Source organism: Leptopilina heterotoma, unplaced genomic scaffold (genome assembly GCF_015476425.1).
Source record: "Leptopilina heterotoma isolate Lh14 unplaced genomic scaffold, ASM1547642v1 Lhet_332, whole genome shotgun sequence".
Classification (NCBI taxonomy): Eukaryota; Metazoa; Arthropoda; class Insecta; order Hymenoptera; family Figitidae; genus Leptopilina; species Leptopilina heterotoma.
In genome coordinates this window covers 41,421-53,906 of record NW_025111023.1, presented here as the reverse complement: position 1 = coordinate 53,906, position 12,486 = coordinate 41,421, and the positions used below count along the sequence as shown (strand labels likewise).

The 12,486-nt window shown below is 29.5% G+C and overlaps 1 protein-coding gene and 1 long non-coding RNA gene across 2 annotated transcripts in view; one reads left to right on the top strand and one right to left on the bottom strand.

Moving 5' to 3' along the window:
* The window catches only part of LOC122505028 (chorion peroxidase-like), a 113,981-nt gene that overhangs the window by 75,077 nt on the left and 26,418 nt on the right, over window positions 1-12,486 (bottom strand). The gene's annotated exons all lie outside the window — the stretch shown is intronic.
* LOC122505030 lies at window positions 7,771-9,647 on the top strand. Its single transcript, XR_006301879.1, has 3 exons — window positions 7,771-7,781; window positions 8,268-8,273; window positions 9,372-9,647. It is a non-coding gene; the product is annotated as an uncharacterized LOC122505030 (long non-coding RNA).

The following is a 12,486-nucleotide window of genomic DNA, read 5'->3' as shown; positions in this document are numbered from 1 at the left end:
ACAAATTTCTACGTACAATGGGAAGATGAAGAAACAGTTTTCTTTGGTTCTGTTAAATTCTTTGTAAGTGTAGAAACAAGACTATATGCAGTTGTGCGCCAACTTGTGGTTTCGAACGATACAACTTGTCAAATTAATAACTCAGAGCTTGGATTTAACCTGGATCGTCATATAATACATATTTATCACTCGTACTGTATCCACGCTATTCCCGTTCAAAAGTTAACAAAAATTTTAAAAGTTGAAGACTACGTTTGTCTTTTTCCAAATAATATGGAAAAAAAGTAGGGCCGTTTATTGTGAGGTAGACAATTTGTGAGTATCGTACGGTAACTGAGTCTCCGTCTATAATTAAAAAAAATGAAAAAAAATAAAAATTCTGATCCAACACGAACGCGACGTAAGCAAAGAAATAGCGCTTCTACAACTTTTAAAAAATCTTCCTATAGAAATAAAATGCCGATAATTATTGTGTCATTCTGAACGGAAGCGATGATAAAGTAGAAAAACAAATAGCAGGAATTTAATCCAACAATGGAGGAAATGTTTATAAAGTTTTGGCCTAATTAAAAATTTGGAAATTTATTTTATCAACCGATATTTCAAACAGAGAATGTTGATAAATATATGCAGTTAATTTTGTCGAACAATCTGGCGAAGATGTAATAATAGTGTTTTTTGTTTGAAATTAAACCTGTTAATTCAATTATTAAAATTTTTATTTAATTTCCCCGAAAAAGTTGACTGGAATCGGTCTTGAAATTTGGTTTCTTGTAGCTGTACTTTTTTACTATTTGAAAATAACTTCGCCGAGGAACTTGAGTTTAGCTGAACAGATAATTAGATTACTTCCTGCTGTCTTTTTTGAAATTTCAAGTTAACTTCCCCGAAGAAGTTAATTTAACTCGACCGGGAAAATTGGTTACTTGCGGATGAATATTATTTTTGGCTAATAAAACTAATAAACTTGGTTACTTCAAAGTGTTTTCTTCGGTATTTGATGTTAACTTCCTGAAGAAGTTGACTTGAATCGACCTTGAAATTTGGTTACTTTTAGGTTTTTTTTACTATTTGAGGTTAACATCTCCGAGAAAGTTGACTTAAGCTGAACTAAAACCTTGGTTACTTTCTGGTGTATTTTTTGCCAATTCAAGTTAACTTCCTTAAAGAAAATTTGTTACTTATTGATAAATATTTTTGGCTTTATAAGTTTAACATTCCCGAGGAAGATGACTTCAATCGACTAATAAACTTGGTTACTTCAAAGTATTTTATTTGCTATTTGATGTTAACTTCCCGAAGAAGTTGACTTGAATCGTCAGAGAAACTTGGTTACTTCCTGGTGTAGCATTTTTACTTTTTTAAGGTCAACTTCTCCGAAGAAGTTGACTGGAATCGACCAAGAGACTTGGGTACTTGCTGGTGACATTCTGGTGTATTATTTTTACTATTTGAGGAAAACTTCCATCAAAGTATTTACCTGCATTGATTCGAACACTTGGTGACCTCCTGGTACTTGACATATGCTTCCCCGAAGATGTTGACCTGAATTCACCTGAGTACCTGGTAGAGAATTAATCACTTCCCAGTACCTCAATTTTGCCAAAAAGGAGTCCGTGAATTAAAAGAAATTAAAAAAGTACATGTTCCGCACAAAATTACCGGTAAACAAAATATTCCAAAAAATCCGCGGAATCTACGCGGACTCAATCCGCGGAATTTCGGCGGATTTTACCGGTAACCCTTTCACGTGGGTAACAAATGACCTTTTAAATAAGCCTAAGATCATTTAAAAGCGTTCATTATTTTAGAAGTTATTCAAATTTTTGTAAAACATTGAAAATGACGATTTCTTAAAAATATCTAAATTAAATATTGGCTAAATGACTTCTGAAAGATCTTGTTCTTTTCAAGATTTTATCATCTATCAAAAAATGAACAGAAAAAAATTTTAGTTTCAATAAATCTTATGTTTTAAAGCGTTTTTCATTCGCCTGAAAATGGGTGGTCTCTCAATTTTGACCGGTAGTGTACGTCTATTCTTTTCTTATTAATAGGATTTTCTGTAATGATGGGACATCGACATCGGAAACATCGATGTTTATAACCTCGATGTTTTAATTTCAATATTTTCGATGTATCGAGGTTTTTTCCGATGTTTGATATTCATGTGAATTAATGATAAATCGTCCAAGCGCCCGTCCTGCCGGAAGGACGTTCCGAAAAAAAGGCTTTTAAAAAAAGGGAATTTAACTTTTTTTTTCTGACACTTCTTGGGATTAAAGTAGACGAAAAGACGAAAAAATCCATATTTTTGACTTTGTAAAATAATAATATTAAACCATTTTTCAAAGCCTTCAAACTTGCTATGTTTCTAAACAGTAAAAAAAAACGTTTTTTCGTAAATTTAATGTAAAATCCCCGAAAATCAATATTTTTTGACCGGACAAGTCTCTTTCTCTTCAGAAACGTTCAAAGAATGAAACCTAATTGTTCAATTGAAAAAAAAAATTCATTTTTAATATTGTTCAGTATATCTGAGTAATACTCAGGCGCGAGTCCCTTCGAAATTGCTCTATAAAATTAATATGGAAGCAGATAAATATAAAACTAAATATATCGTTGGAAAGGTAATGAAACAAGCTTTCAAATGATGTAAATATCGAGTCTTTAAATTTATAAACCTGGGCTAGGTAGTCTCTTAAATAAAGCGAAAAGCGTCCTGCCGGCAGGACCGGGCTTCGTCATTCTGTGACTAAAAATTATGTGAATTTTTGGAAAATTGAACTTCTTCAAACTACCCAGCCCTTAGTTTTGAACTTACAAGCTCGATATTTATATGCGCTGAAAGCTTGATTCGTCACCTTTCTAATGATATATTTCATTTTTTATTTATCTGAATCCATGTAAGTTTTCTTTAGTGATTTCGGAGGGACTCACCTGAGTCTTTTTCGTCCTGCCGGAAGGACGTTGGACGATCTATCATTAAGTGGGGAAAAAAGGATTTTTTTAAATATCTCCTTTTTTGCCTCTAACAGTTTGTGTTTTTTTATCTTTTAAACAATTGCTCTTATCGCATTGAAAATCTTTAAACACAAATTGTTATACACAAAAAATAAAAAAGATATTTTAAAAATAATATTTGCCCATCTTTTAGTAGGTACTTTTGACCCATTTCCCCCTAAATTTTTTATTAAAACCAGCCAATATTGTAGGTTTTAACTTGTCCAAAATGTGAATCATCTTAAAATGCTATATGGGGCGTTCCATGGCTCTATGCACCGACAAAATTTTGGTTTTGCTTATACCCAAGCAGCACAAAATATAACCTTAAAATGAAGGGAATATTACATTTCATATTCGGAATATTCTAGTGGAATGTTCCAGGGATCTTAAAGTAATATTAAAATGTCCGCCCCACAGGAATATTCCAAAATAACATTGAGAGAATGTTCCACAGTAATTTCGAAGTAATATTCCAGGATGATATTGAGAGAGGCATGATTATTCCGGAAATCTTATTTGAAATAATAATCATTTGACATAAAACCATTTACCATAAATTTCATTTGACAAAAAATCTATTTCGTATAAAAAACATTTTATTTGCAATTTATTTGACATACATTTCATTAAACATACAATTTATATAGCATAAATAGCATTTAATATGATATCCTTTTAAACCGACAGATTAGCTCAGTCGGATAAATACCTCGCTCGGCGGATGCTGTAGGACCAAGGGTACTTGGTTCACGCCCATTAGCCTGGGATTTTTCCGGAATGTGAGATAATCTGAGCGAGAGATTTCATATATTGGCTTCAAATTTGTTACTCGGGGGTTTTCGGGATCACTGATTACGAATCTGAAATCGGATTTTAAAAATTCAAAATGACGGATTCAATATAGCTGGATGATAAAATTAAAACTTCATCCTATTAGCTACAAGGACGTTATCGTATGCTAGAATATTTAACAGGGCATGAGCAGTAAATACGATGCATTTTTAATTTTGTGGTCCGCCATAGTGAATCCGCCAATTTGAATTTTTTAAATCTGACTTCAAATTCGTAATCAGCGACTCCGAAAACCTCCGACTAACAAATTTGAAGCCAATATATGAAGTTTTAATATTGTCGTCCGCCATATTGGATCCGCCATTTCGAATTTTTTAAATCTGACTTCAAATTCGTAATCAGCGACCCCGAAAACCCCCAAGTTACAAATTTTAAACGAATGCGATGCATTTTTAATTTTGTCGTCCGCCATATTGGATCCGCCATTTTAAATTTTTTAAATCTAATTTCAGATTCGTAATCAGCGACCCCGGAAACCCCCCAGTAACAAATTTCAAACGAATACTATGCATTTTTAATTTTATTGTTCGCCATATTGGATTCGCCATTTTGAATTTTTAAAATCTGACTTCAGATTCGTAATCAGCGACCTCGAAAATCCCCGAGTAACAGATTTCAAGCGATTTCAAGAACTTTGGAAAATTGTTTCCATCCTGTGTTAAATTTTGGAAAATTTTTCACTTTCAGCCGCCATTTAGAATCAAAGAATACCAAACATCTTTAATCGCAAAGCATATTTTTAAACTAAAACTATCGGGAATACGTTTTTTAAACTTTAGATTGCTTGGAAAAATCGGTATCACAACTAAAATTGGATTTTAAAAAAAATTACTTCCCAAAATTTTATATTTTTCAAGTATTTTTGAAAAAAATAAGGGTTAATAAACGTCACTTTTTGGAAATTTTGACCATGCCATTCGAAAGAGCGACCCCAAAAACATATGGACATGTCCTTGTAGAATTTTTAATAATTTTTTTTTTTTTTAATATTATAAGCTTGAAACCGAAGTTAAAAATCAGCACATTTGGACATTAAAGGGTTAAAGAAATGAATCTTTTTCCATTTCCATACGTAAAAGAATTATAAAAATAATAAAAAACAATTTAGAAAATTATATCAAGATTCGTGGTAGAGAATTGACGCTGAGTAAAAATTAAAAACCGTGTATTTGGTAAACCAGACAGTAGTCGGACACTTTTTAATTTTGAATAGCTATAAAACCGTATGAGATAAAAATATTTTGTTTGTTGCTAATCATTTCTAAGGTGATCATAAACAACACAGTAAAAAGTAAATCTTAATTTCTGTGGAAGAAAGGCATAACAGCATAACTGAAATTTTTATCAAATTTGAGATAACATCAGATTTGTATATATTTAATATTGCTCTTCAAAGTTCAATAGCTGAAAAATCATTAAAATGGTTATTAATGTAGAAAATAATGGAAAACATAATCGCATAATTGCGTTTTTGACAAAAGGAGACCAGCATAATAACATAACTGCATTCAGCTTAAAAAACAATTGACATAATTAAAAATGAAAATAACCTTTATGAATAAAAACAATAAGAATTTTGTAATAAAATGTTTTTAGTAAAATACATTTTTCGTACTTTAAATTAAATATATTTATTTTAATAAAACTGGAACAAATTTTTTATAGCATAAATTGTGCATTTAAGGTATTTCTCCGGCAAATCGATTTTCGATAGAATTTTTTGAAATTCTGGGAAAATGTACCTTTTTATATGCTTTATGTGTGATAAAAAACTCAATACTCCTTGCGATGCTAAAAATTGAGATATTTTGCTTCAAAGTTTCAACATTTAACATAGGAATCATATGCTGAACGTAGAAAAGTGACACATTTTTATTAATATCTAGAAAACTACTCGATAAATAATTCTCAAAAACTAGTATGTTGTAGGGATAAAGAATAGAAATAATATTAAACAAATTTCAGTGTAGGTAACGATGCTCATTTTTTAATTATTGTATTTTGAAAGTCGAAACTCAAGTGATTTTCCATTGAATTTACTGGTGCAAGGAAAGCATGCGGTCGCGACTTGGCAACACTGTTGCGTTTAAAGCACTTGCAAAAAGGCGCGAAACTAACATTCGTTTCAATTACTTTTTCAGATTCAATTTAAAAAAACTTTTCTTTTTTCAAACATATTTATATATTTATTTATTTTATTGAAACTTTTTTAGTTATAAAATTTTGTTACTGTTTTTATTATTGCTCTTTTGAATTTCTTGTTGTAATAACAAAATTAATAAGTGATAATAATAATAATATTAATTACGATAATTTGATAATAATTATAAATTATTACTACAAATTGAAATAATTTATATTATAATTATTAATAATAATAATAATAATAATAATAATAATAATAATAATAATATGGAAAATAATATTTTACTATCAAATCTTTAAGCGCGTTATTTTCTGATATCTCGTTATAGGATTTATCAGGATAATTAGGGGGAAGCGTTCTGATAAAGAATATTCTCGAAATTTGCAGGTAATTTTTGAAAAATATATTGAAAAAGAAAGTTAAAAAGTTTTAATTTTGGCGAAAGTGAGAGACAATATGACGGTGAGCACACAGACAAGTGGATCTATGTGTCAGTGGTCAAGGAGGTGGCGTCAATTCTCGGAAGTGGTCGCGACTTGAACTAACGAAATTTAATTCTCAATCTCAAATTACTCCACTGACATAATTTCCTCGCAAAATTATTGCAAAAACGGAGAGAGACGCGTCTCAGTGAGTAAAATTCCTCTATCATCCCTCCAAATATGAACCCGAAATATTTGATTCTCTCAAAAAGGTTTGTTCTCGCTAACTACACCGCTACACTCGAGTGTAGCAAGAGTGTGAAACGGAGCATGCGCACTTAAACAAAGTACAACATCTAGCGAGAACGCAAAAGTGTAGAGAAAGTGCACGAAAAAATGAAAAAAAAGATTAATATTGTAAACTGCATACAATTTGTAATTCAAAATAAACCACCTTATAAACAATTGCTATTGTGAAGCAATTGTTTAAATAATTATTTCTCTCATTTATTAAAGCCATAATTTATTTACTATTAGTGATTTTAAAAGTAAAATTTCTCAGTTTTATGAATTATGATATGGTAAAATTTTTTTTTTAAATAATAGGATTTATTCCTATTATTCCCTGTAAACATTATAATGGGCAATTCATGAAAATTTGAGACATTAATTAAATTTTACAAGAATTTCGAAGGTTAAATGTATGTACCGAGCGGAATTTATTTTTTCAAATTTTTACACAGTTTAAACTCTGACATCTTTGTAAAATTTAATTAATTTCTTAATTTCAACCGAATTGCTCATTATAATGTTTACAGAGAATAAAACTAGAATTTTTAAGCTATATTTTCATATAAGTTTCAAGAAAAACGGAAGCGACATGTTTTGAAATATTCTGAAGGTTATCTTTCAAACTTAATTTTTTCATAAATTCTATTATTTTAAAAAAAAATATGTTTACCATCATAAAATTGAGAAATTATTTTTTAAATTCACTGTAAATAAAGTTTGGTTTTAATAAATGGGAGAATAATTATTTAAAAATTGCTTTACAATGGCAATTGTTTTTTAGGTGGTACTTTATATAAATATTAACAAAATAAGGATTGCTTACTAATAATTTCATAAATTAAAAGTCACTAAGAAATATATTATAACTTTATGTTCATAAAATAATTAATGCATTTTAAATAAAATGTCCATTTACCGCCATTTTAATAAGAACACTCAATTACACTCGCTCGCAATCGGGTGTAATAAAATAGGGAAAAGTGCAGAGGCTTCTAGGGAGTTAGGTGTACACTATTGCGTCACTTCTAGTAACGAGAACGCCGTAGTGTACACTTTTGTACAAAGTGTAGAAAGTGTAGCTAGCGAGAACAAACCTAAAAAATGAGAAGTCAATACCAAACCGTTCATAACCCCTTTTTTAATGTTTAAACATTTTTTTCAATTATTATTTATAAAAATTTCCGAGAGCAGCGCGTGCGCGGGTCAATAATTATATTTTTCTATATTTTCCAAAATATCCCGACTGAAAATATTTTTTTCTTTTTAAATGAGATGTCGATCACGATACGTCTAGCCATTTTCCACAGTCGAGGTGAATTTTTCATTTTTTCCTGCTACTTTTACTGAAACAAATCTATTATTTTTTTGGGTTTTTATTTACATTTTAATTTTAATAAAATTCATGAAATTAAACAAGTAAAAATGAAGGTTATGTTCTCCGTGAGAAGAACAGGCCTCGTGACAGCTGTGCCACACTGTTGCCGTATCATGAAAACTTGCGCACAATTACGAAATTTGCACTTCTGCGCTTGACTGAGGGGAAAGGAAAGAGAAAAGTGTTCTCAACCTTTCCTTTTGAGGGAGAGGTAATTCTATTACATACAGAACATTGGTCGTAATTGAGCTCCACTGGAGCCGGAGAAATACCTTAATTATGTACTAATTTTTAAGGGTATTTCTATTCTAAAAAATTTTGGAAAGTATTTCAAAAAATAAATTGAAAAATTCTTCAAGTTGAACAGTAAAGTAAATTTTTTCTTCGTTTCAATAAATTAAAAACATTTTATAAAAAAATAAATTTTATAACTAAATAAACTCTTATAATTTTTTCTAACGAATTAATAGTTTAATTTGTCTTTGTATGAAAAATTTTTTTATTATGATAAATCAAACCAAAATAAATTGTGACATTAAAAGTGTCTGAAGTTGGACTCATATACAATCTGAACTTGCATAACCGCATAAGTGCAATAAAACTAATGATTCCGATGAAAAATGATCAAAATTTATATCAAATCGTGTGTTTTATTAAATGTTATAAAAGAGTTTTGAAAATATATTAAATAATAATACTATAAATGCAAAAGACCGAACAAATCTGTTGATTTTCTGAATTGACAGAAGTGAGAGAACATTAAAATTAATTTATCTCGAAATCATGACAAATGCAGTTATGCTATTATGCCTTTCTTCCACAGATTTAAGAGCTGCCTTAAATTCAACACTGTCTGCTATAATGTTAAAGGATACGAAAATCGTGCGTAAATTCAACATTGACTGTCTTAAAAATGTTGCATCTTAATTTAAGGCAGCTTTCGTGCCTTAAAATAAGATTTTCTTTTTACTGTGAAATCTAAGCTTTTGTAATTGAGAAAAAAAATGTTGTACGGTTTTTGAAAGCTTTTTTAAGTGGCCGATCCACTGATCTCTACACTGAAAAACTGTTGGTAGAGCTGTTCGCCCAATGCGGTGAACTGCTGCGTTAAAAAGAAACGCACAGCTCACTTTATTTTTGGGCGAGTTACTCTCCTTTTTGGGCGAGCAACTATCCTTTTTGATAGAGCTGCTGACCTTTTTGTCAAGCAGCCGCTCGCCAACGCCATTGGTAGTCAAGTTTAGGAGAGCAACTCGCCTAATTTTGATAGAGCTGTGAGTTTAAGGTATTTGTCGCGCGACTGGTCACTGTCAAAAGTTTGTATCCGTTGACTGTACTTATGAAACGATTATGAATGCGAGTTTCCGAAAAACTTTTGCGGACGTACAGTTTGACATACAGATGTTCTCAATGTATATTCATAACCTCTCGCATGAAAAACGATCGTGGCAACGTCGCAAGTTTGGCGTATGGCCGTCTTTAAAATTTCGCGCCAAAAGTAGCAGACAAGCTGTAGTATTTAACAAGCGCTATTGCCACGTTTACGAATTCACCTGTCATTTACAGTAATTTTTAAAATAATTTTTCAAGTTTGACGTTAAATATCTTTTAAACAAGACGGTGAAAAATTTTCATTTTTTTTATAAAAGTTCATTTTGGTTCAATAAATGAAACTTTAGTTTTTCTAAAAAATCTGACGATTAGTATAAGTGCAAAAATTAAAAATCTGTGGTTTTCATATGGTTTTCCTATACCTTACATGTTAAAAATCGAAACTTTGATTTCATTTTTTGAGACTTACAGACGGTCAATTTTATTTTAATAGGCCTTATTTTGTAGATAAATATCCAAAGAATAATTATGTGAAATTTAAAAAAAATCTGACGAAAACGAATTTACGCGACAAATACCTTAAAGTTAAGTAGCGCTGCACAACAGTCAATAGCGGAACTGCTCTACCAACAGTTTTTCAGTGTATATATAACTGGATGGGCGACTGTATCTAAAACTGCAAAATATTAGAAGACCGGAAACGCCACATTTTAGATGCCCACTTTTTCACAAATGGCGGAAATTTTTAAATATAAAAGTGAGATTGATATACGTTTTGCTGTATAGAAAAGTACTTAACTGATTAGCAAATTTTTTAAATTTAATAATTAATTAACCGTCAATTACTTTCTTAATTAAATAATTTATTATTCACTTATTTTATTTTAAAAACTGATTAATTAATATAGTAACAGAACTTTTAGTATTCAAACATTATATAAACTCAAATATTATTGAAATAATATTTTTATTTTTAAATAATAATTGATTAAAAACAATATTTTTTTAATTTGGTAAGGAAACTAAAATTATTCAGCATTACACTATTATGTGTTTAACAATACGCAAAAGTGTGTAAAATATTTAACGCAAAAAGGAGACAAAATATAACCTAAAAATATACACTTCAATAATATGTATTTACTGTTTAAATATGTACTTTCATGTGAAAAGAAACACCCTTTGCTTCTTTTTTTCCACAATATAAACAAATTAACACCTTGTCTGTGTTTTATATCACAAAAGTTAAATTAAAATTATTAAAGCACTTGAGATGTCAAAACATTGGAAACACACACACACTCTATATCAAAAGCACACTCACACGGCAACTCACACAATCAAAGTCGCTCTACGCTGTTACACCGGCATCTAAAGCGTGGCGTAGAGGGTTTCAATTATTTTCACACCGGAAGCCACTTTTCTACAGCAATCGCCCATCCAGTTAATATAGAGATCAGTGGGCCGATCACTGTCGTATTCTTACTTGTTTATTTACTAATTTTTTTAACGAATATAAATTTATTTTTTATAAACATGATTGTTTTAATAGTTTTGTGTTATCGTAAAAAACAACATCACATAAAAGAATTCGAAAAAAAATATAAATTGCACTTTTAAAATAGTGTTAATTAAAAAGATTGCTTCAAGTGGCCGATTACTGTCGGATTCTTACTTTTTTTTGTTGGATAAAGAATTATAAAAGAAAGAATTATGATAAGGTTATTCAATATTTTGGATACTTTTATAGAATTAAAGCAAAGAAAACTAAACTTCTAACTGGATTTGTAAATATTTTGGAATATTATTAATTGGTTTAAAATCTCGATATATATTTTAGGAAATTTTAAAACATTTCGTATTTTTTGAAATATTTTGATTTTTCCGAAAACAATACGATTTTGACAAAATGATTTTTGTTTTTAATTTTGACAAATGTAGAGCCTACACTGAAAAAATATTTTTGTCTCAAGAAGATTTCTCTTATTTCAATTAATATTTTCCTCTTGTATATGGCTCAAAAACGTGCTCATATTTTAAAATCCCGATATATGTTCCAGAAAACTCCAATACATTAAGTATTTTTTGAAATATTTGAATTTTTTCTAAAAAAATTGGATTTTTTGACATTTACACAAACGTAGAGCCTGAAATACTAAACAGTTTCATAAAATACCCTAAAATTTTATTAATGATGCAAAAAGTATTTTGATCCCAATAAAAACATCTTTGATGTAAAAAGTTCCGCCAAATAAAAGTTTTTGCAAATGTCCAAACAATTAGTGAAATAAAAGTTTACCAAGTAAAATTTAGAACTAAAGTTTTAATATAGAATTGTAACAAATATAAAATTTAATTTAATACCCATTAAGTCCCATGAAGAAATCAGATGTTTTATTTAAAAAGTAACAATTGGATTCATAGGCAAATTGAAAAAAAGAAAGACCTGTTTTTTGTATTTAATTTCCAATTGTTTAAACAAATTAAAAAAACTTTCAAACTTTTGAAAATTGTTAACGCTAATCGATTCTATGTGAAAATATAAGAAAGTCATAAACAAATTATGCTGAGTATAGGATGTTTCATCCCAAGCATAAACAAATGCATTTTGAGTAAAAAATTGAAAAAAATATACCTGTTTTTTTTAATTTACAATTATTTAAGAATAATTGTTTAAGGGGTTTCTGGTCTGATCAGCAGTGCTAGTAAATTCTAATCTACGTCTATTCAAAATTTCTCATTATATGTTATGACAACTATTCTTAGAATGATAAAACTTAATTATATTTGAAATAATTTTGATGACTTTTTTTTACATAAAAAGTATAAAAAAATATTTTAATTTTCTGTATTTTTCACTTCAACTTTCTTTAAGCGAAAGGCTTTGTGTCCCTCCCAATCTTTGGCATTGGAGATATAGTAGTCTTTTTGTAAAATAAAATTTACTGCAAATCAAAACAGCCGGATGAAACTAGCAGTCGTACTCAGCACCAATCTTTAGGCGTCAACCACTAATTAATGAAATTAATAAATAAAAACTTACTAAATTTGCTATTTAGTGT